Source organism: Acomys minous (genome assembly GCF_964271855.1).
Source record: "Acomys minous genome assembly, chromosome: 14".
Classification (NCBI taxonomy): Eukaryota; Metazoa; Chordata; class Mammalia; order Rodentia; family Muridae; genus Acomys; species Acomys minous.
In genome coordinates, this window is record NC_140496.1 from 50,568,031 (window position 1) to 50,593,987 (window position 25,957).

General features: G+C 39.1%; 1 protein-coding gene across 3 annotated transcripts in view; it reads left to right on the forward strand.

Annotated features, from left to right (window-relative positions):
* LOC311582556 (uncharacterized protein) overlaps positions 1–25,957 on the forward strand; it is a 206,122-nt gene that overhangs the window by 147,813 nt on the left and 32,352 nt on the right. For all 3 annotated transcript variants that reach the window (XR_014774140.1, XR_014774141.1, XM_084755728.1), the window contains one exon: positions 25,269–25,453. The gene's annotated coding sequence lies outside the window, so the exon portion shown is untranslated. The remainder of the gene's footprint in view (positions 1–25,268; positions 25,454–25,957) is intronic.

Here is a 25,957-nt window from a genome sequence, read left to right on the forward strand (position 1 = left end):
GATTGAATACAAATGATAAAGACAGTGGACTGTGGGTTGAGCCCTCTGAAACCATGAATTAAAGACAAAATTTCTTTCCTTAACTTTTTTATTTCAGGTATTTTGGTCACAGTGACATGAAAGTAATCACATACAGCAATAGCCTCAGCTTCACTACCTTTGATAAAGTGTGTGTGTGTGTGTGTGTGTGTGTGTGTGTGTGTGTGTGTGTGTATTGGTTTTAAAATAACTTACCAAATTACATAGGAAGGTGTTGTAATAATATTTCTAAACATAGTTTGTCAGTTGCTTTTTAATGTTTTGGCAGTCTCTTGTGGGTAATATAATGCCTTGTTGTTTCTTTAACATATACTTCATTTATTGGAATTTTATCATAATTTCTATTGTTTATTGGCCACTTTTTTGAATAACCTTTTCTCTGAATATATTTTTTAACATTTAACTTGACACACATATAGTAAAATGTGTAAATTATATATATACAGATGCATAAAGCTCTGTATCAACGTATCTTTCCCAGAGTAGCAAACAAAATATATGCTGCAACCCCAAAAGCTCCCTCATGCCTTTTGCTAACAAGATACATTGCTACCTCAGCATACTCAAAAACAGAATCACTATATTCTACAGCCATCCATCACCTCCAATAAATTCCAGCGGTTTTAAATTCACACAAATTGTACAGTAAGGCCATTGCTGTGTACTTCATTCACTGAGTGTTACATGGATCAGAGTTCTACAGCAGAAAACTGATGTAGCACAAAATTTTCACTGCTTGCAATAAGAATGTTCCATCATTTGCCATGGTACTGGGTTTTTGTTTGAGCTAGAACTATTGAAAATAATTGCAAATGTGTTTTTTCCATAGCTTTTAGTAGACATATGCAATCATTTGTCTTATGGATATAGTTTTGTGAAGAAGCACAGAGTCCTAAAGTATACATAAATATCTAAATAATTCAAAATGGCTCTCATAGAAATTTGTACTAACATTTATTCCCACTGGAATGACTGTGAAGTCTAGTTTCCCTATGTCACAGCGTGAGAGTGATACTGGTCACCAGTATCAATCTTATTCTGCTAATTGTGAACTTGATCTCATTGATTTTGATTGGTAACAATGTTGAATTTATTTCCTTAGTTTTATTAATGTGAGGAAGACAGTTTTATTAAATACCAGCTATTCCTATATTATTCTCTTTGTAATCAGAATATGTGGCTTACTCTTTGAGACTTGGAGATCCAAGCCTTTGTTTGATGTATTTATTATGAATAAAACCTCTATGATTTGCTTTGTTGAGGTGGAGCCTGAGTGAGGGTCTTGCTGTGTTATACAGGCTAGTGTCAAATTCACAGTTCTCCTTCTCAGCTTCCCAAGCTCTGGGCTAACAAATATATACCATCATGCCTGGCAACCTTCTCAAATTTTAAGTGAGGAACAGATCTTGATTTTGTTAAAGGTAACTCTATTAACCTTTTATTTATATTTAGTGCTTTTGCAACTTATTAATGAAACAGCATGACCCACAATAAGAGAGTTATCTTCTGGCTTTCTTCCAGAACCTTCACTGTTTTGTCTTTTACATTTTGATGTTTAATTATCATGTATTAGTCTTGGTAAAAGATTAAAACTTATTTTTCTGTATAGATATCCAATTATTTCCCAGTGTATATCCTATTGTTCCAGCCAGTGACACTGAAAATACTGTGCCTCTCAATGTGGAGAAAGATGACCACTTCTCCATTGTTGGTGAGAGTACAAAATGGATATTAATCTGGAGCCTTTTCAGAAAACTGGAAATAGCTTTACTTCAAGACCCAGCTATACCACTCCTGGGCATATACCCAAAAGATGTTCCACCATTCAACAAGGACATTTTCTCAACTATGTTCATAGCAGCCTTATTTGTAATAGCCAGAATCTGGAAACAACCTGGATGTCCCTCAACTGAAGAATGGATAAAGAAACGGTGGTACATTCACAATATGGAATACTACTTAGCCTTATTTTTAAAACAAAGAAATCATGATATTTTCAGGCAAATGGATGGAGCTAGAAAAGTTCATCCTGAGTGAGATAACCCAGACTCAGAAAGATACACATGGTGTGTACTCACTTATAAGCAGGTTTTAGCAACAGGCTACAAGATAAACACACTACAATGTACAGTCCTGAAAAAGATAAATGAGAGAGAGGTCCTGACGGAGGATGTGTGAATCCCACTTGGAAGGGTAAACAGAACAGACAGAAGTAGTGGTTGAAGAGAGAACAACGGAAAAGAGTGAGTGCAGACAGATATAAGGGTGGAAATCAGATCTGGGGAGACCGGAAGCAGGAGGACAAAAGGCCTGAATAGAAAAGAAAAACTGTGAGCAGGGGCATCTCTGCAAGACAAGCTGGAGACCTAAGTCAGAATAGGCCTCTGGGAGGATGTGAGGGGGACTCTAGCTGAGACTTCTAATACTTTGGGCCATGGTGATTGAACAGGGCACCCTCTAACTAGATAAGACTCCTAGCGGAGTGAGGATGACACCGACCCACCCACAAAAACTTTGATTCAGAACTTACCCTGCTTACAAGATGTGCAGGGATAAAGACAGAACATCTAGAGCAGAGAATGAGAGAATGTCCAACCAATGCCTGGACCAACCCAAGACCTACCCCATGGAAAAGAGCCAACCCCTGACATTATTAATGATACTCTGCTATGCTTACACACAGGAACCTATCAGAATTGTCTTCTGAGAGGATCCACCCAACACCACCTCGAAACACATGCTGAGACTCACAGCCAAATGTGCAGTGAAGCATCAAAAGTCTAGTGGGAAAGTGTGGTGGTCGGGGGGAATAAAATGACCTATAAGTGACTAGATATCCACAAGAGCAACAGAGCCAACTAACCAGGGCCCAGAGGGGCCTGTGGAGCCTGAACAATCAAACAAGGACCATGCACGGACTGAACCGAGGTCCTCTACATAGATGTGCCAATGGGCAGCTCGGGATTCGTGTAGGCCCACTAGTAAGGGGAGTGGGAGCTATCTTTGACATAGATTCTGTCACCTACTTCTTGATCACGTCCCCCCTGATGGGACTGCCTTGCCAGGCCACAGGAGAAGAGGACTAACTCAGTCTTGATGCAGTTTGATTGGCTGGGGAGTAGGTAGGGGAGCTCTCATCTTCTGGGGAATACGGGGGGGGGGGAGGAGGGGTAAAGGGTGGGGTTGGTAGGATAGGAGGAAGGGGGCTGTGACTAGGATGTAAAAATTAATAGAGAAAGAAAGATAGAAAATACTGAACCTGCTTTCCCAAATATAACAGTATGTTGTACAGTATGTGGCCATGTATGGATTGATTCATTTCTGTCCCATTAAATACATTTCTTTCTATGCCAATACTGCACTATTTCAACTACTGCTGTTTTTTAATGGATACTGGTATCATGTACTGCACATTTAATTTAATTTTATTTTCAAACAAGTTACCTTGTTGTTTTACATACCATGCAAACTATGTACAACCTGCTGTGACCTTAGTTTTTAATTAGCCTGTATTTATGTTATACATGGATAAATTCAGTATAGTATTAGATTAATTCAGTCAGCCCTCACCATTCATCCATCCAAACAGCTCTTCTTCACAACCTTCAGTGACCACTGCTCTATGTTCAAGATGAAGTTAGGAGTATTTGGGGCTTTGTTTTGTTTTGTTTTTTTAATTGTTTTTTAAAATTTTTTCTTATTAATTTATTCTTGTCCTTCCTCTGAGTGCCACCAGGTCTCCCCCTCCAGGGGACATGGTCAAATGTGAGGCACTAGAGTACCTGAGAAAGTCATATCCCACTCTCCACTAAAGTGTGGAGACTGTTCTGACCATTGGCTAGATCTGAGTAGGGGTTTAAAGTTTACCGCCTATATTGTCCTTGGCTGGTGCCTTAGTTTGAACAGGACCTCTGGGCCCAAATCTGCCTATCATAATGTTCTCCTTGTAGGTTTTTAGGACCCTCTGGATTCTTCTACTTTGCTATTCTCCCATGCTTCTCTCATCTAGAGTCTCATTAGGATGTCCTCCCCTCTGTCCCAGTTTCCTGGTAAGTGAAGGCTTTCGTGGGACATGCCCCTTGGGCTAGTATGCAGATATAAGTGAGTATATACCATTTGAGTCTTTCTGCTTCTGGGTTAACTCACTCAATATGATCATTTCTAGCTCAATCCATTTATCCACAAATTTTGGGAATTCCTTGTTTTTAATACCTGAGTAGTATTCCATAGTGTATATGTACCACAGTTTCTTTATCTATTCTTCTACTGAGGGACACTTAGGCTGTTTCAATGTTCTGGCTATTATGAATAAGGCTGCTATGAACATGGTTGAGCAAATTTTCTTGTTGTGTGCTGGAGCATCTTCTGGGTATATTCCAAGAAGTGGAATAGCTGGGTCTTGAAGAAACCCTATTCCCATTTTTCTGAGATAGCACCAGATAGATTTCCAAAGTGGCTGTACTAGTTTGCATTCCCACCAGCAATGAAGGAGTGTTTCTCTCTCCCCACATCCTCGCCAGCATGTGGTTTCACTTGAATTTTTAATCTTAGCCATTCTGATGGGTGTAAGATGGAACTCAGAGTTGTTTTGATTTGCATTTCCCTGATGACTAAGGAGGTTGAGCATTTCTTTTAGTGCTTCTCAGCCATTTGATATTCCTCTGTTGAGAATTCTCTGTTTAGTTCCAAGCCCCATTTCTCAATTGGGTTATTTGGTTTGGTGGTGTTTAATTTCTTGAGTTCTTTATATATTTTGGATATTAGACCTTTGTCAGATGTAGGGTTGGTGGAGATCTTTTCGTTCTCTTGACAGTGTCTCCTGCCTTACAGAAGCCTCATGAGGTCCCATTTATTAATTGTTGACATTAAGGCCTGGGATGTTGGTGTTCTGTTCAGGAAGTTGTCTCCTGTGCCAATGTGTTCCAGGCTCTTCCCTACTTTTTCTTCTAAGTGACTTAGTGTCTCTGGTTTATGTTGAGATCTTTAATCCACTTGGATTTGAGTTTTGTGCAAGGTGACAAATATGGGTCCAGTTGCATTTTTTTACATATAGACATCCAGTTAGACCAGCACCATTTATTGAAGATGCTATCATTTTTCCATTGAATGGATTTGGCTTCTTTGTCAAAAATCAAGTGACCATATGTGTGTGGATTCATATCTGGGTCTTCGATTCAATTCCACTGATCAACCAGCCTGTTGCTGTGCCAGTACCATGCTGTTTTAATTACTGTTGCTTTATAGTACAGTTTGAGATCAGGTATGGAGATTCCTCCGGATGATCTTTTATTGTACAGGATTGTTTTAGCTATTCTGGGTTTTTTGTTTTTCCATATGAAATTCAGAATTGAACGTTCAATGTCTTTTAAAAATTGTGTAGGTATTTTGATAGGGATTGCATTGAATCTGTAGATTGCTTTTGGTAGGATGGCTATTTTTACTATGTTAATTCTCCCAATCCATGAGCAAGGAAGATCATTCCATCTTCTCATGTCATCTTCAATCTCTTTCTTCAGAGATTTGAAATTTTTTTCAAAAAGTCCTTCATTTGCTTAGTTAGAGTAACTCCTAAATATTTTATATTGCTTGTGGCTAATGTGAAGGGTGTGGCTTTCCTAATTTCTTCCTCTGCAAGCTTGTCATTTGTGTATAGGAAGGCTACAGACTTTTTTGAGTTAATTTTGTATCCAGCCAATTTGCTGACGGTGTTTCTCAGCTGTAGGAGTTCTCTGGTGGAATTTTGAGGGTCACTTATGTACACTATCATATCATCTGCAAATAGGGATAATTTGACTTCCTCCTTTCCCATTTGGATACCCTTGATCTCCTTTTGTTGTCTTATTGCTCTGGCTAGAACTTTGAGTACTATATTGAAGAGATATGGAGAGAGTGGGCAGCCTTGCCTTGTTCCCAATTTTAGAGGAATTTCCTTGAGTATCTCACCATTTACTTTGATTTTGGCTATTGGTTTGCGGTATATAGCCTTTATTATGTTGAGGAAAGTGCCTTGTATCCCCGATCTCTCTAAAACTTTAAACATGAATGGGTGTTGGATTTTATCAAATGCTTTCTCTGCATCTAAAGAGATGATCATGTGGTTTTTTATTTTCAGTTTGTTTATATGGTGGATTACATTGATGGATTTCCATGTATTAAACCATCACTGCATGCCTGGAATGAAGCCTACTTGGTCACGGTGAATGATATCTTTGATGTGTTCTTGTATTCGTTTTGCAAGTATTTTATTTAGTATTTTAGCATCGATGTTCATGAGAGAAATTGGTCTGAAATTCTCTTTCTTTGTTGAGTCTTTGTGAGGTTTAGGTATCAATGTGACTATGGCCTCATAGAATGAATTTGGTAATGTTCCATCCATTTCTATCTTTTGGAGTACCTTGAAGAGTTTCAGTATTAACTCACCCTTGAAGGTCTGGTAGAATTTTTCACTGAAACCATCTGGCCCTGGGCTTTTCTTGGTTGGGAGACTTTCAATGATTGCTTCTATTTCTGTAGGGGAAATGGGACTTTTAGCTTGTTTATTTGTTCTTCACTCAATTTTGGCAAGTGAAGTTGATCAAGAAAATTGTCCATTTCCCTCAGATTTTCAAATTTTGCGGCATATATGCCTTCAAAGTAGGATCTTATGATTCTTTGTATTTTTTTAGTGTCTATTCTTATGTCTCCCTTTTTGTTTCTAATTTTGTTGATTTGGACACTGTCTCTCTGCCTTTTAGTTAGTTTGGCTAACAGTCTGTCTATCTTGTTGATTTTCTCTAAGAACCAGCTCTTGGTTTTGTTGATTCTTTGGACTGTTTTCTTAGTTTCTAGTTTATTAATTTCAGCCCTGAGTTTGATTATTTCCAGACATCTACTCCTTTTGGGTGTTTCAGCTTCTTTTTTCCCTGGGGCTTCCGGTTGTGTCGTTAAGATGCTTATTTGCGATGTTTCCAATTTCTTTTAATTTTTATATACATATTTTAAATTTTTTATTAATTTATTCTTGTTATATCTCAATTTCTTTTTAAAGGCACTTAGTGCTAAGAATTTTCCTCTTAGCACTGCTTTCAATGTATCCCACAAATTTGGGTATGTTGTTCCTTCATTTTCATTGAATTTCAGGAAGTCCTTGATTTCTTCCTTTAGTCCTTCCTGACCCAGGTGTCATTTAACAGAGAGTTGTTTACTTTCCAAGTACGTGTAGGCTTTTTGTTATTTCTGTTGTTATTGAATTGCAGCCTAAGACCACGGTGATCTGATGGGATACAAGGTATTATTTCAATTCTCTTGTATCTGTTGAGGCTTGCTTTGTGATCTACGATGTGATCAATTTTGGAGAAGGTTCCATGGGGTGCAGAGAAGAAGGTATAATCCTTTTTGTTTGGGTGAAGTGTTCTATAGATATCTGTTAGATCAATTTGATTCATGGCATTGGTTAATGATGTTATTTCTCGGCTTAGTTTCTGTTTCAATGACCTATCCTTCCGTGAGAGTGGGGTGTTGAAGTCTCCCACTATTATTGTGTAGGGATCGATGTGTGGTTTAAGCTTCATTAGCAGATCTTTTACAAATGTGTGTTCCCTTGTATTGGGAGCATAGATGTTCAGAATTGTAATGTTGTCTTGGTTGACTTTACCTTTGATGAGTATAAAGTATCTTTCCTCATCCCTTTTGATTAATTTTTGTTGAAAGTCTATTTTGTTCGATATTAAAATGGCTATGCCTGCTTCCTTCTTGTGACCATTTGCTTGGAATATTTTTCCAACCTTTTATCCTAAGCTAATGCCTATCGTTATGGGTGAGATGTGTTTCATGGGTGCGGAAGAATGTTGGATCTTGTTTATGCATCCATTCAGTTAGTTTGTGTCTTTTTATTGGAAAATTGAGACCATTGATGTTGAGAGATATTAATGACCAGTTACTGTTAAGAGTCTTAATTTTGATGCTGTTTCCAGTCGAGTGTCTATGTAGTTGTGTTTTTGCCATGGTATAGTTATCTATTTCCTGAGTAGGTTTGGTTGTAGCTTGTCCCTTTGGGATGGAGTTTTCCTTCTAGTACCTTCTATAAAGCTAGATTTGTGGATAGGTACTGTTTGAATTTGTTTTTGTCATGGAATATTTTGTTTTCTCCATCAATGGTGATTGATAGTTTTGCTGGGTAAAGTAGTCTGGCCTGGCATCTGTGGTCTCTTAGGGTTTGCAGGATCTCTGTCCAGGCTCTTCTCGCTTTGATGGTCTCTGCTGAAAAGTTGGGTGTAATTCTGATAGGTTTGCCATTAAATGTTATTTGGCCCTTTTCCCTTGCAGCTTTTAATATTTTTCTTTGTTCTGTATGTTTTGTGTTTTGATTATTATGTGATGGGCAGTTTTTCTTTTCTGGTTATTCTATTTGATATTCTGTAGGCCTCTTGTATGTTTATAGGCATCTCTTTTTTTAGATTGGGGAAATTTTCTCCTATGATTTTGTTGAGAATCATTTCAGGGCCTTGGAGTCTGATATCTTCTCTTTCTTCAATGCCTATTATCCTCAGATTTCTTCTTTTCATGGTGTCCTTGATTTCTTGGATGTTTTGTGTCAGGAGTTTTCCAGATTTCGCATTTTCTTTGATGGTTGCTTCAAGATCTGTGATTGTATCTTCTAGACCTGAGATTCGTTCTTCCATCTCTCAGATTCTGTTAGAAAAGCTCACCTCTGTGTCACTCACCTTCTTCTCTGAGGTCTTGCATTCTTGTTTTTCTTCTGTCTGTGTGTTTATCATTGAATCCATTTTCATCTTCGGATCTTGAACTGATTTTTTTTTTCATCTGATTGTTTGTATATTCCTGAGTTTCTTCCATTGCCTCTTTATAGGTCTTCAGAGCTTGAACCGTTTTATTTATTTCTTTCATCTGTTTATTTGTATTTTCCTGAATATTTTCCAGTTCTACTCTATGGGCTTGTTTTATGTCTCTCACCCGTTTGGTTGCGTCTTCCTGCATTTGATTATGAATTTTATTTGTTTCCTCCATTATCATCCTCATTACTAAAGATATGAGGTCATTTTCTTATATTTCCATTGTGTTTGAGTTCTCTGGGTTGTTTTCTTTGGGATAGCTGGAAAGTGGAGATGCCATATTGTTTTTGTTTTTGTTTGTTTGTTTGTTTGTTTGTTTTGTTTTTTGCGTAGGCTTTTACGCTGTCCTTTAGACATCTTTCCATCTCTGTTTTTGTTGGGTAGCTTCCAGAGTTGGGTGGGTGGGGTCTGATGATAGATTCACCTATTTTCTCATGATTTTCATAGGCCAGAAGCGCTGATGCTTCACTGTTGTGAATGGCAGGAGGCTAGCCCTGTCATTTTGGACTCTCACAGCCAGTGATCCTCAGCTCCTCTGTACTGTGGGTTTTGCAATCATTCTGGTCTCTGAATGTGCGCTCGGCCAGGTCAAAGTGCTTACAGCCTTCTTGGTCCCCTGCCAAGATGAGGTAGGGACACTGGGCCCAAACCCTGTGCCAAGCTTCGCTAGATTCTCATGGCCCGAACAATTTGCTGGGCTCAGCTAGGGACTCTGGATCTAAAATGCACACAGAGTCCCACCAGCGTTTCCAGACTGGAACTGCACACCAAGCTCAGCTAGGGTCTTTGTCCCCAAAGTATATGCTGTGGTCAATTATAATCCCAGGACCTCAACCTCCTGCCAAGCTCAGCCAGGAATTCTGGACTCAAACTGCACACAGGGTCCAACCAGAGTCTCCGAGCTGGGACTGCTCCTAAAGCTCAGCTAGAGTCTCTGGACCCAATATGCCTGCCAAGCTCAGTTAGGGACTCTGCTCCAAACCACTAGCCAAGCTCCACCAGAGTCTCAGGGGTGGAATTGCGCACTGAGCTCAGCCAGGGGCTCTGGACCCACACTGTGCGCTGAATTCAGCCAGGGACTCTGGGCCTAAACTGCGTATAGAGTCCAGCCAGAGTCTCAGGGCCGCAATTCCGCTCAAAGTTCAGCTAGAGTCTCTGGATCCAACCTGCCTGCCAAGTCCAGCTAGAGCCTCTGGGCCGAAACTGCGCCCTGAGCTGAGCTAGCGTCTCCAGTGGAACTGTGCCCTGAGCCGAGCTAGCATCTCTGGCAGAACTGCGCACTGAGCTCAGCTAGCGTCTCCGTGGCGGAAGTGTGCCCTGAGCTGAGCTTGGATCACAGTGGCTGAACTGCGAACCGAGTCCCGTTTGGGTCTCAGGTCTCAAGCCTTGAGCCAATTTGAGCTTGGGTCATGGAGCCCAAATCATGCAGTGCGGCCCAAATCCTGCCCAGAGTTCCCTCTCCCGCAGGAATTCCCATTGGCCACCACACCAATCGCCTTTGCTGGAGGGCTCTGTGTTGCAAATCTTAGCCGTCGCCGCAGCCTCTGCCACTGCTGCTGCCACTGCCACTGCTACTGCTGCTGCAGCTGTCACTGCTGCTCTGGTTCGAGAAAATCTGCGTTCCTCCCGTGTGCAGGGCATGCAGGTCCTCTGTACCCTTCGAACTGTGGAGCACTCCTGCTGCAGTGGAGTGGGTGCCTCAGTGTTCCTGGTTCAGAATTCTATGCAATTCCCTGAATTGTTTACTGGAGCTTCTAAACACGATCCACACTGCTCGCTGCCATCTTGGATCCTCCTAGTTTGTATATTTTAATGGTTTTCAGACTTATCTCCATTATGGCTACCAAATTAGCAACTAATTCCCTGGTTTATAAAAACTCAAGCATTATAGGTGATTTCCATTGTTTTTGTTTACCCTTCAGTACTTGAGAGTTATAAACTATGGAAATCTCATCCTTACTGGGTAACTTCCCCAGTACTGGAAAATGCTATATATACTACCAGAAATAAAATAATTACCAATCTCACCCATCTGTGAATACTGAAAATTATAACAATGCCTTGTGTGGCAAGTATGTAGTAGTGGCAGGAATAGTTGGGAGTAACTATCTGGTTTATGCTTGTATTTAAAGTATGTGCCAGCAGACAGAATCTATACCTGGCACTATCAACAAGGCGAACAACCTGTGCCTTGGTAGGTCATAGACCCCAAGGTAGAACTTGTGCCTTGGTAGGTCATAGACCCCAAGGGAGAACCAAATACGATTATTCTGCTAAATGAGCATAGCAATAAAATGATTTCTAATGACTTAACATTATACCCATTGATGACTTAACCTTTATTGGAAAAGTTTCCTCTTATAGTCAATGATGATTAACATAGAAATCCATGTTGGGCCAACATGTGGAGAATGAGGGGGTTTCTCAATTCTCAGTTCTAAGTGGATGTCTGTATTATGCCCCTCCCCTCAGGACTCATGGCTATTCATGAAAGAGTGTCTCTGTTAAGCATATTAAAGATACCACAGGCACCAAACTGTGTTGTTGTTGCTTTGTGGAATGAAATCACAGACTTCTTCTTGGATTATTTTGCCCAAGAGCCAGCCCAACCTTGGGCTTTCCACTTCTGTAGCTTGTGGCTGCTGGTTTATCTACAATCTGTGCCTAATCTGTGTGCTGTCTGTCTCTCTGTCTCTGACAAAGGGCTCTGCTTTTTATTGATTAAACATCACAGAAAGAATCAAATGGGAAGGGAATAAGGAATACCTTATATAAATCTTGAAAAGAGGTTTAACAAGAGATTAGGTTATGAATTCTACCCAACTCTAACTGACCTAAAGTACCCACTACTGAAAATAAGCTATTGGTATATTAATTGCAACAGTTATGCCAAATACAGATGGTTGTTGTATAGGTTGCTTCTAACCTGTTGCTGGATTCTATTCAGCAAATGATTTCCAGAACACACACACACACACACACACACACACACACACACGCACACGCACATGCACACACACACATGCATGCTCACACACACGCACATGCACATACTCACACACAAACGACTCTGGGTCAGAGGAGTAGAAGAGTGCATAACTTAAGATTAAGCTATGCATTCCCTTAGGTTATAAAAATTTATTACATGTGAAATCCAAGGCCAGTAAAGTTGGATGTAACATTGTTCTCTTAAAGGCAGGTTGAATTTAAAAATACTAATTATACAATAGGAAAGCAGGTTAAGTCGTATGTGATATCAAGGGGTATTATGAATTTGGTTTTGAAGCCCACAAAAAGTTCTCTGTCTTTGAATATGTGATATTTTTATAAAATTGTATTACTACAGAAGAAGGGTAGAAAGATGATGAGAAAACAGTAACTTCTAGACACAACAGGCAGATGCTCATATGAATCCACAGTCACTGTGATGGTAACACAAGTACTGTGCAACCAAATGCCAGACACAATGCTAGCATGGAGAAACAGAGGTAGGCACAAGTCCATGCCTAGCTGTCAGGAAAGGGAGAGTTGGTTTTGGCATGACACCTAATAAACCAAGCGTACTCTAGGGCAGGCCACATGTCCAAAAGTAGTTGGTCAGCGCAAATTGGAATCATGAGTTTTAAAGAAAGGGAGAGTGAGATAGCAAGAGAAAGTGATAGACAGTGAGACCAAGAGAATGAAGGAACAAGCATGTGTGTATGTGTGTGTGTGTGTGTGTGTGTGTGTGTGTGAGAGAGAGAGAGAGAGAGAGAGAGAGAGAGAGAGAAGAAAGTTGGCTAAATTGGAAGTAGATCTAAGAGGAATTAGGGAGGGGGATGAGTATTATCAAAATATGTTTAATGAAATTCTCAAAAAATAATAAAAATATTATCTTTAAACATAAAGAAAAGTATGAATAGAAAATTTATATGAGTAAGGATCTAGAACACATTGATTCTATTACTAGACAAGGGATGTTAATAGTTCAAATATAGGCTCTACAATAAAAAATAGCCGGAGCTAATGTTTATATGGTATATGCTCAATTTTTAAATTTACTTAATTTTGCCACAGTTCTATGGTTACAATAGTTGTGTACTTAAAACAAGAAACTCTTCTGTTAATCTAGTTCAGTAAATGAATTCACCCCCAAAGAATTTAAATTATTTCAGCCACACATAACGCGAAGGCTTTACTTTTAGTCTAAACAAGGATATTAAGAAGCACTGTCTGAGAAAAAAATTTGAAAAAAAAATCACGTCTGTAACTGGGAAAGAACAACAGCAGCAACAATAACATGAAACCGAAACTAGGGTAATGGGATGGCTTAGTGAGTAAATGCCAATCCTGACTGCCTTGAGGAATCCACACGGTAGAAGGAGAGAACAGACTCCTGCAAATAAACTGCCCTCTGAGTGTCACATGTGCGGCATCACACATGCACATACAGTAAACAAACAAACAAACGATAACTAAATAAATGTAAAAACATTAGAAAACCCACACAAAACCAACTCAGTTGGTCAATAACAGTGAAGATAACAAAAACCTAACATTTATTAATCATTTGCTACTATTCAGGTAGTGTCAGTTTTTATATTAATTTTCTTCACTAAATATTATATGAAGAACACTCAGGGAGGCAGAGGCAGATAGACCTCTGTAAGTTCGAGGCCAGCCTGGTCTACAAAGTGAGTCCAGGACAGCCACTGATACACAGAGAAACCCTGTCTCAGAAAAAAAAAAAAAGCCCAAAGAAATTACCTGAAAAATGCTTTCTATTTTCCACTATCATCTTACAAAGAAAGTAGATTTTAACTGAAACAAAACTTGAAAATATGTAGTTTCCAAATGAAATTTAGTGGTTTTGATTAGCATTAGCATGATGGCAGAATGAGAAACCTTAGATTCCCCCTTTCATTAGTCATAACTTATTGAAATGTAGTAAGTGGATAAATTCATTTTGTGGAAAAGTCATATTTTTTGGTCAGGCTTCTATCCTCTTTTTAATAATGGCTATCCTTGTCACAATAGTAGAAGGAAACTCAAAAATTGTTAGATTTCTCTATAATTGGACTGTGTGTTATGGGCTACCCAAGCTAATTGTGTCTGTCTTATCTGTCTTGGAATGCTGATAGGATCTGACGTGTTCCAGACATCTGAGACTCATCAAAATCAAATATTGCAGTTTGGAATAGGATACAAGCACCCACCATACCCATTTCATGTGACCAAGGAGAAAGGAAATAGATAAAATGCTTATATTCCAGCCTTTCATTGGGAAAGGAAAAATAGATAGTATGTCTGGTGTTTCAATATTTTCTGGGGGGTTGCCCGAAGAAACGGTTTCTTATTTTGCCTCTCTCAGAGTACTGACAAGACTTGGTACACTAGATGTCTGGGGATTAATTACTGAGAAAACAGCTGCTGGGGTTGATTAACAGAAAGTTTTGAGGGTTCCTTAGACTTTCTAGCCAAGTGGATTTATAAGTTGATTTCCTGTACAAAGTCTATCTGACAGGGGAGATTCTTTTAAGAAGTAACATTTGCTTCAGAAAGTGATGTTATTACAATGGAGATAGGTGACTTACCTCGTAAATAATTGAAAACAGTCATTAATCATGTTAAGTAAGTTTGGGAAAACAATATACAAATAAATCAAAAAAGTCTTTAAAGGAGGAAAAATTAAAAATATAAAAAAAATGGGGAATATAATGGAACGGGCAAATAATCTGTAGTGCAAGTGTAAGGACTGGTGGTCCATCTCTAATCCCAGTATGTAAAAGGAGAACCTCCAGACAGAGAAAGATGAGTAGCTACACTATTTGAAACAGTGAGCTATTTGTTCAGTGAGAGACCCTGTCTCAGTATATAAGGTAGATATTGGCCAAGGAAGTCACCTGTCATCAGCATTGGGGCTCGACATGCATATGCACACACCTCTATACACATGCACCTACACATATGTGAACCCATAAACATACATGTGTGCACACAACATACATATATATATATGAATGAAAAATAAACATTAAAAGGGAGATCAAATAGAAATTTGAGGTCTGAGGGATGCAATAAATGAAAAGAAAAACCAACTCGAGGATTTAATAGTGATTTGTTCAGGCAGAAGAATCTGAAAAGCCAAAGACAACAAAGCAAGACACTATTGCTATAAAGTATTTTGTTTAAACCCTAAGTATAAGAGAAAGTCTCTGTGGAAGATACATAGGAAGAAAGAAGAATGAAATCAAAGTATGACAATGAAAACATCAAGGAAATACACAAAACAGAGAAGGAAAAGAAAGAGATTTACCAGACACACAGAAAATTAATTACATAGAAAGGCCAAATTTTTTTCTGTTAACAATTGTTTTTAATATGTGGGCTAAACTTTTCAGTCAAAGGACAAAATCAAAATAAAACAAAAATCATCCAGTGTCCAAGTACAGGCTGTGTAGAGATTAGCTTTAATGTGTAAACCTAAAGTGAAGACACAAAAAAAGAAAATCCATGCAAATGGTGACTCAAAGATAGGTATAGATAAGTCACTATACTTGTAACAGAAAAAATAGGTTTTAAGTCAAGATATTTATGAAGAGACAAGAAAGAGATTACATATAAAATAAAAGTCCAATTCTATAGGAGAGTAAACAATTATAAAAGGACATGCTCTCAGAATGAGGGTATCATGAAATAGAAAAGAAACACTGATCAAATGGAGCAGAAAAATAGCAACACAACATTAGGAGAAGATGTCTTTATCCCAAGATAAATGATGGTTAGATGACCCAGATGGAAAAAGCAGACAACACTGTCAGCTAAGCAGGTCTCACAAATAGGCAGAGAGCATCCACTTAACAACAGCAGATTACACATTCTTCTCAAACGCACATAAGCAATTTAAACTGAATAATATTATATAAAAATTTTTAATCGTGGTGGAATTAAGCTAGAGATCAGTATCAGAGAGAAAAATTAAATTAATAAATTCCTATAAGCATACAACTACCAAGGTTGAGTAAGAAAGAAACAGGGTAGTTGAACAACCAAATGACTTTAACCAGCAAAGAAACAAATAAGTAGTAAAAAATTCTCCCAACAGCAGCAACAACAAAAACAACAAAGCTCAATACTCAGTGGCTTTTTGTTAATTAAGCCAGAAATTTTAAAAGTTGACAATATCTTTCAAACTCTTCCAGCTATTTGAAGAGCAAGAGATTATTCTAAAGACATTGAATTAAGCCAGCACTACTGCGATACCAAAGTCTAATGAAGACACTATAACAGAAAAAAATCTCTAGAACAAGTGTCTAGATAAATATATGGACATAAAATTCTCAATAAGATAAAAGTAAAGTGAACTGAGGAGTATATTAAAGGTTTGTGTACTATGATTGACTAGGATTTATATCTAGGATGCATGGATAGTTCAACATAAAAATTAGTATGATATACTACACTAATATTGAAGAATAAAATATGATCACTTCAATAGAATCAGAAAATTTAGAAAATGGTCAGTACCATTTTAGTGATTAAAAACTCCCAACTCAAAAAAGGAGAAAACGATTTCAACTTATACAGGTCATGTCTGCAAAACTCATGATTTGATCAATCACACGTACTGGTGAAAATTGCAAAGATCATGAAGGAGACAAGGTTTCCACTCTTACCACTTTTATAATACATGATAATGCAAGTACTAGACAAAGCCATTAGAAATTAAAACCAGGAATATAAATAAGACAGTGTCAAGTGAAATAATATATATCTGTTAACTATACATAACTATATATTATGAGGTGAAAACTATAGATGCCACAGTGGAAAAAAAGAGCAAGACAAAACAAAACAAAATTCCGTTAGACTTCCTAGGAAAACTCAGTGTAGGTGCAACATATAAAGTAAACATTAAACACTAGTCATACTTCTGTATACTAGGAACAAATTATTGCCATTTAAAGTATCATCAAAATGAATAAATTGCTTAGAGATAAATTTTAGTAAGGAAATAAAGAATGTATGGTCTTGGTCCAGTTTGCTTTCTGTTGCTGGGATAAAAAACTGACCAAAAGTACCTGGAGAGGAAAGGGTTTATTTCAACTTTATCTATATTCCAGTTTTGAAGGAAGCCAGGCCAAGAACTCACACAAAGTAGGAACCTGAAGGCAGAAACTGAAGCAGCGGCCACGGAGAAAAAAATGGAAGGATGCTTAGAAGCTTGTTTCTAAAGGTTTGCTAGGCTACTTTTCTTCTTTTTAAAAATATTTATTTATTTATTATTCATTATATATGAGTGTTTTATCTGCAGAATAGGGCATCAGATCACACTATAGATGGTTGTGAGCCACCATGTGGTTGCTGGGCATTGAACTCAGGACCTCCGGAAGAGCAGGCGGTGCTCTAAACCACTGAGCCATCTTTCCAGCCCCAAGGCTACCTTTCTTATACAGACCAGGTGCTGAGGGATGGCACCACCTACTGTGGGCTGGGCCTTCATACACCAATCAACAAATACAAATTACCCACAGATACGCCCACAGACCAGTCTGATGGAAACATTTCCTCAGTTTCTCAACCTTCCTCCCTCCAAGTACTCAGCTTTTAAAAGTCTAATTGTTGCAATGTAGCCGTTGGAAAGATTCCAATATTGTGTCTTGTCATTTTGGGAGCTATTTTGTTTTGTGTTTTTCTGAAAACGGTTAAATCTGACCACGGACCAGTATTTACTAACCGTCTCTGACACTATGACCTCAACACAGCAGGGGACACTAAACTATTAACATCTTTGAGGACAACTGAAACAGACGACTCCAAGAAGAAATGGAAGCTTGATCTTGGAATGCAAGGTAAAGCCTTGCCGTGTTGTTGAGACTCTCTGGATTCAGCAGCAGTACAAAGCCCCGCTCGGTAGTCAGTAAGGTCACATAACTCTTTTAGAGCAAAGGCATTAGTAAGCCATTGAGCAAAGAGAGAGTCATAGGAAATGATTCGCTCTGAAGTTGTTTATAAAGGTATCAATACAGAGCATGTATGTGCCCATTTGAAAGATGGTTAGTCTCCCTCTGAGGCTTTCAGCCTTACCCTATGTACACACACAACTCCATTAGTACTGCTATCTGCAAACGCAAGATAGAACAACACATTATATATATGCAATAACATATTTGTTGAGTTTTAAAGTATGAAGGGCTGTGAGAGCTGGAGTGAGGCTGTTGTTTATAATGTATATCATGAAATGAAGAACAGATGATCTGAGAATGAACATTTGTTGGAAGGATCTCTCTGGGCTTAAATATTTATTTTACTTCCTCCAGCTCCCTCCCTTTTGAAAGAGTATTATGCTTGCCAAAACCTACAGTATGAAACCATGTAAAGTTTGTGACAAAATCACCGAAAATTGCTACCATAAATTATTACCTCCTACATAGTCTTTCTCAGCAATGTGCAATTAATCAAGGAAACAACTTATTCTTTCTAATTAAGGATCTGGCTTGAAATGTTTTATTTTAGGTGTGAAAAGGGGGTGTTGATTTCTGGGGGAATATGTATGGTCGCCCTGCACAATGCACTGTACTTTCATTTCTGTCTCAAAACTGTAATATTTGATTCCAAGGAAGGGAAGCCCTCTTATTCAGACCAAGTGAGAAATCCAGGGTTGTAAAAATTCCAGATTGTGAAAATCATTTTGAAGAAAATCTTGATGGAGAATTCATAAGGCAGGTTTTTGGAGATACTCTGAGGAACTAACATCTTTTTCCTTTTATTTTCAAGGCACAGTGAGAGTCTTATCGACCCTACTATCTCTTAGGTTTTCATGTGTTAGAGTAATTTTATCCTCAGCCCCCCCCCAACTTCACAGCACAAATATTCACCTGTTTCATCATTCTTTTGTTCACCCATTTTTCTGTCCATCTACCCATCCACCCATTTTCAGTTACAACACATGCTTATTGGTAACTTATCAAAGGCACGTAGTACAAGACCCTGAAATTTCGAGCAGAAGTGGTGATTTATGGCATGGAAAAGCCTGTACAGCAGTAGAGATGCACTAAATGCCATTTACTTCAATCTTCTTCAAGCCTTCACCAGGACTAAGTAAGGAGTCATATTAGAATAAAACTCACCATGGGTCCACATGAGACCTCTCAGATTCCATCTCACATGGTTCCTTGAGGTTCACAGTGCACAAATATCTCCCCAGAGCACACACACAAACTTTGACCCAGTCACATGAGTACTTTTGAGGCTTGTACATTTGGTCCTTTCAATTTCTTGTCTAGATGAGCTCACTCAATTTATCTCATTGTTCCTGAGCAAGCCTTCTCTAATGCCAGAGCCCAGACCAAGTAACAAATCTCCCAGGGAAGTAGTATTTGTCTTCTTATTTTCTTCTTCCCTCCCTCCCTCCCTCCTTCCCTCCATCCATCCATTCCTTCATCCCTCCCTCCCTCTCTCTCTCCCTCCTTCCCTCCCTTCCTTCCTCCCTTAATCCTTCCTAACCTTCCTTCCCAATTCAAAAGCTACCTGGGGATTTTTCATAATCCCTTTACCCCATTATTATCACCATTATTATCCTAGGAACTAGGAGATTTGGGTCAGTATACTTTGGATATTAATGAAAATGCAAACATGCGTCCGCAAAAAAAATGTTTGAGGATTAGAATTTGCTTCGCTTTTCTACAATGTATTTTCAGAATTACCCTTTAAAGCCTGAAAAGAATTGCACCATTCTTATATTTAAAAGCAGCAAATGATTCTTCATAACCCTTTAGAGCTACAGAAGATTGGGTTCTTCAAGACCCGCCTTCTGCTTAGCCCTCTGGTGGCACCTTGCAAATACCCCAAGGCTTTCTGAATCACATAGAATTCTTTGGACATATGTGTGCTCACACGTGTAAGCCATATAGTCGGTTTTCTCTCAAATACATCCATTTCCTTATTCTACCTGTAATCTCCTGTTTTAGTCATTGTTCTATTGCCATAACAAAGCACTATAACATGCTGACAAAGCAACTCGCAGGATTTAATCGCTTAACTGGAGGCTTGTTTGCAGTTACAGAGGGTCAGTCTATGATGGAGGCAGGCACACAGGCACTGGAGCAGTATTGGAGAACTTACATCCAATGTGCAAGTGGAGAGAGAGAGAGAGAGAGAGAGAGAGAGAGAGAGAGAGAGAGAGAGAGAGAGAGAGAGAGACAGACAGACAGACAGACAGACAGACAGACAGACAGACAGACAGAGACAGAGACAGAAGTGGAGAGAGTAGACCTGGCATGAGTTTTAAAAACCTCAAAGTTCACCCCAGTGATACACCTCCACCTCCTTCAACAAGGCCGCACCCACTAATCCTTCCTATATATTAGGCTAGCTCAGAACCAAACATTCAAATATGTGAGCCTATAGAAATTATATTCAAACTGCCACACCTCCGATCTTCTTCCAGGTCTCAGTTTTGGTGTCACTTTCTTTAAGGAACTTTCCTAGTCCTAGAAGACCAAGTGTCTTAGGTGTGGTGCTATAAGGTTTTTGCATGTGGGTCCCCTCCCTGTGTTCACATGCAATAGGTGTGAAAAATAGGTAACTGTATCCAGTAAACACTTGTTTAGTTCAGAAGGCTGAGGTCAGTTGCTGTCAGGAAATACAGAGGTTGTCTAGTTACAATTATATCTCCCCATGTGGTCCACTAGCAGATAGGACCTGGAGGGAAGCCTGCAGCCATTTGTCTCTATCCAATGTGTATGGCTCCAAATTTTTCTTATTAATTTTTATCGGAGGCATAGTTTCTATAATCACAGTGAATATTGATACAAAGTGCCAGTTTACTAAGAGCTACATTAGCAATAAAATGCTTAGGGCCCAAGCTAGCTTAAACTGCTTTTCTGTTTAGTTTTTCTTTGGGTTAGGTGCCATTATGTCTCAAGAAAGTACTAAATTGTAACTTGACCCAAAACAACTTTCTCAGAAGCTGTGCCAACAGTAACCGTGATGTTGGGGATCTCGTCATTCCTACAGGATGCCCAGATTCTCATAAGTGATCCAATGAATCCAGGGTCAGTGGAGCAGCCCTCCTAGAAGTGACTGCTTGTGGGGGATGGGTGTGATTCTCAAACCAGAGCAAACCAATCTGGGTTTCTTTCATAAACAGTATGCATGTGCAAGCATGCTAGCATGCGTGTGCCTGCACACATGTGCATACGCATATGCATGCATGCACATGTGCATGTCTGTGTTAAGGGACATCACTCCTGTCACTGTCCATTGGATTTTAACGTGGCTATAACCACATGGTGGAGGCACAGTTTGGAAGATTAGGGACTTCCAAGTTATATGATTAAAACATACCTCATATTCTCTTGCTTTTATAAATATCAACAATGTGCAGATTTGAATGAAAAAAAATCTCAGAAAATCAGAGGGAAGAAGGACTTCAGAAATGATAAAAAAAAGTCTTTGTGTCTAAGCAAGGCCTCAGTGAAAGAGGTAGATTTATTTAGTTGGTTAAAAAGTTCATAGGATTCAATTCTGTGGCTTTTTTCAGTTACCTTTGACTTCCTTGAAGTCATTTCATTTCTTCTTCACCAGCTGTAGCAATCTGAATTCCTATTTTCCCTTGTGATCTTGATTCAAAGTGACAACATTGTTGACAAAGCAGGCTTTTAACTATCAGGGTTGATAATCTAGGCAAAAGAGGAAGATATCAGTAAATAAAATCCAATGTGTTTTCCAAGGCTTATCATAGCTACTAATAACTTTACTTTTTTATCTAGCAAACCACTGACGGGCTACTAAAAGCTGGTTGATGTGAAAATGATCGTTGCGATTTCCAAAGGAGAATGAGACACTGAGAGGTGAAAAGTCATGGATGAGGATAAATTGAAAGTTACATTCCTGCATTTGCAAATCTTCCAGATTTTGGCTAATTAATTTGCTTTCTTTAATTGTCTTAAGACTTCCTTTAGCATTTGTAAGTTGTGCGTGCAACGACATTTCAGATGTGCAAAGTGTCCAACCTTGTAGACACCGTTCTTTGTTGATCCGTGGTAAAAGTCATTTTGAGCTTTGGGTTGAAGAATGACATAACGAGTAGATGCTACAAAGAAACTTAAGTTGCCATTTTTGTGTGTGTGTGAAAATGGGACAGTAAAATGATAGATGCTCCCAAGTAATTAAAAAATGTAGCCCATTAAAACCCTGCAAATTTACATAAAATGGAAGAACCTCAAAATTTGCATTTCCTTACTGGTAGGATTAAACTTCCAAAGAAAGTGTGAATTAATGCAAATGCTAACATGGCATCTCTGAAATCCTTTTCTACTTTTACCACAAAGAAGAGAATATAGAAAAGTAAAAATACATGATGCCAGGCCGGTCTCCACTGATTCTGTCACTTTCCAAGGAACACAGCATGCCTAGGGACCTTGGAGAGTGTAGCAAGTTCCAGGTAGTACAAACAACGCTCCAAAAGCAATCTTTAAACCTTAACCAACTGTTCTTTGCTGAGAAGATGATTGCATATCTACCTGGTGGTAAGCCCACGTTCTGAAAGCTTGCCTCTCAAGAAAGTTATCTTATGAACTGGTGTTCTAGGCAGTCCAGTGTGCTGACATTCTCAGCTTATAATGATTTGCTTTATCATTTTTATTTTACTTTATGCCAGAATGAAATGATAACAAATTCAATAGAAACTGAACTCCAGATTTTGAATTGTGATCTTTTCCTGTCTAATGACATGTGGTATGAAACTGTCTGGTGAAGGTGGGCAGTGGTGGTAGGCTGTCTTCCAGTCAGCTATGACATTCTGAAGAGAAAACCATTATGGTGCAGGATACAGTGCTCCTGGCTATCAGGGTCAGGAAGTCAAGTGTAGTAAAGGTATTTTTCACTTATGATGAGTTAATCATAAGTCAAGTAGTATCTGTTTATGTTTATGTATACATTGTCCATGGGTATATATGTATGTATCTTTGTAGGAATATGTGAGTGTTACTATATGCACACATGTTCATATATACATTTGCATATATTTTCTTTCTTTCTTTTTTTTCTTTTTCTTTTTCAAGGCAAGGTTTCTCTGTGTAGCCTTAGCTGTGCTAGACTCGCTTTGTATACCAGGCTGGCCTCGAACTCACAGCAATTTGCCAGCCTCTGCCTCCCAAGTGCTGGGATTAAAGGTGGGTGCCACCACACTCTGCAATATTCTTTTCTTTTTTGCTATTTTTATTAAATATTTTACATATACATTTATATTAATATGATATATACAATAAACTACTCGCAGCAAGAAGAACCATGAAACAATAAGGAATTATTGTATTTGGCAGCCTTGTGCAGGCAGAGTTGATGGCTAAACTCTGAAAAGGCAGGGTAAGCAAGTCCTTAATAGTTCCTGCGTCACAAATATGTATATCAGATATATTGGGCCAGAAAGCTAAAGATGATGCTCCAATGGTATAGAGAATTTTGAGTGACTGCTCTGGCAGCAAACATCTCTGATATTTTCTCATTTGGGAAGCTGCTAACCTACAGTCCCTATATACTCAGGTAATTAACTTTTTTTCCTTCTCAAGTCTCTGATGGGGTTGAAGGCCAGATAGTTTACTTTTACAATTAAGCTTAGCTGTTTAGGGGTTGAGATGTTTTTAGGTCTATATAGATATTTCAAGTTGATGGAGATGAGATATGATAGATATGTATTTACATTCGGAATTTTAGACTCATTTGCATACATTTTCATGTGTGGCCGTGTAGTACAGTCAATGTCCTATGACACAACCAGGCACTTAATACTCCCTGGTAGGAAATATCTGACTGATTCATCCACGAGGCCTCACTCTTTATTATCTACAGGAGTCTTCCTAAATGATTGGCTTGTTCCTCTGGCGTCTCCTGATGCTTGTCCTAATGTTTGGGATCAAGGTACTACCACAGTAGTTATTTTTGTGTCCCTGTGACCCAAATACATGACAAAAACAATTTAAGCTAGGATAGATGTGTTTGGGTCACACTTAGGGACTTTCAGTCCATCATGACAGGAAAGACAGGCGTAGTGGTTTAACATGTGGCAGCAGGAGCATGTTAGCTGAGACAGGCTGGATCCTAGTGACCTATTTCTGCCAGCCAAGCTTTGATGCTTACGGGTTCCACAGTCTCCCAAATAGCATCACCCACTGGGAGAAACCCGCTCAAAACATGAGCCGGTGAGGGATAGTTCTGGTTTCAAGAGCAGTTCTCATCACTCACTGAGATCTCATAGTCATGGCCCTGGGCTAGGAAGATCAGAGATGTGCAAATTCATCCGGCTTGGACCTTGCCAGCATCAATGCTGGGTTTAGGGTCTCAACTGATGGTGTAAGCAAATTAAGACATTTGGATTCCAGATGGATGACTGCTAGCGTTTCCTTGGCGATGAACATGAGGCGCAGCACTTTGAAGGTCGCCCCTTCTCTGCTTTGTTTGTTTGTCACTCCCATAAACACTTAGGAGCGTTGCTTTCCATTGCTACCTGCTCATTTACCAGACCGTTTCACTGACGGTAAATATTCTGTAACCAACAAACGCCAGCGCTTGTACTCTACTTTTTTGAAGATTCATGTAAAATACAATTTCCCCCAAATGTTTTGCATTTTAAAAGCTGGAATCATCTGTCAGAAATAAATGTCTATCTGCTAAATCAAAGACACAGAAAAATACAGTGCTTGAAAGCTGTGTTTCCATAAGAACACAAGTTATAATGACCCATAAGACACATCCTTCAGTGCAAACTCTTTATTCGGTTTTAAATCACTTTTCATTTCTGTGGCCCACTCTCTCCTGACAAGAACGCATTTATTATATTTTATTTCTCACAGATGAAGATCACTGATAAAAGTCAGAGTTTTATGGCTCAGCCCTGTTGGCAGTATTGTTACTTTACACTTTTCTCAGAGGCTTTCTATCCGTAAGAGTCCTGTTCCGTGTTGGATTTCTGAGAGTTCGTGCTGTGTAAGATGGACGGCAAGGATGTGTCTTAGGGGTTAGCATCAGTAGAATGATTCAGGATGAGGGAGAAGCTGAGCTTAAGTTCAGGCCTGGCATACTCTGAGAGCTCTGCAGGGTACACATTACATTTGAGTTCTTCCACAGTGGCTGAAATGGCCAAGCCCTTGTGTTCTTGCTACAAGGACATCTGTGGTGGTCCAAGCCTGGGAAACTGGGATCTTGGCTGAGAAGAGTCTCTGCATCTGGTTAAAGTTTGTTGGAGCAAATCTTGAAGAAGTTGGCGACCAGATGTCATTTGCTGTTGGCATTGCCTATGCCTATGGATGTTCATTGATTCTTGAAAGGAGAGTCTGACTTTCACACCTCTGTGTCCACAGTATACTTGATATGGGTTACCATAGCAGCCCCTAACTATGGATCTCATGCTTTCTCTAGGTGTATCTGTGAACTGGGACAGCAGTGACTCGCTACCTCTCAGGTGGCATGTTTAAGGAAAGCTTTCCTATGCGTTGTCAGATATTTGGCTGGATGTTCCTGCCTCAACCCACCCGCTGCCGGCAGTAGTCCTCCTGAAGCTTCCTCAGCTTGTGACAACCACAAAAGTCTACAGATCTTGGCAAGTGTCTCTCAGAAGACAAAAACTATCCCTGTACAAAAAAAATGTTGTGTAATGAGGACAAAAGGCAAAAGTATGGTTTTACTTTCATACATTAAGTTAATGATATGATTTTACAGGGACTAGAAACCATCTCTCTTTTACATTATAGAGATTCATTCCCAAGTACAGTATGGTTCCAGGAGAATGGATGACAAATGGATTAGGAGAAAAGGAGTTCTGTGCTTAGAGCTAGAAGTCAGTGAGCAAGCATTAAACTAAATGATGTTGTGTGTGAATAGATATGACGTTGCTGGCCATCTTTTCATTTGCCTCCCTGCCTTGACTCTGATGTATCTGTGGCCCAGGAGACAAATAGTCTAGGTGAGGATATTGCATAGAAAAGATATCCAAATCGTTTAATAACTGGAGTAAAAAGGATGAAATAACATAAAAATTTCAAGTAGAGGCTTTTATTCCCCATCCCTATCCATCCCCCATCTCTAGATGTGGATGACAGCAAAATCCA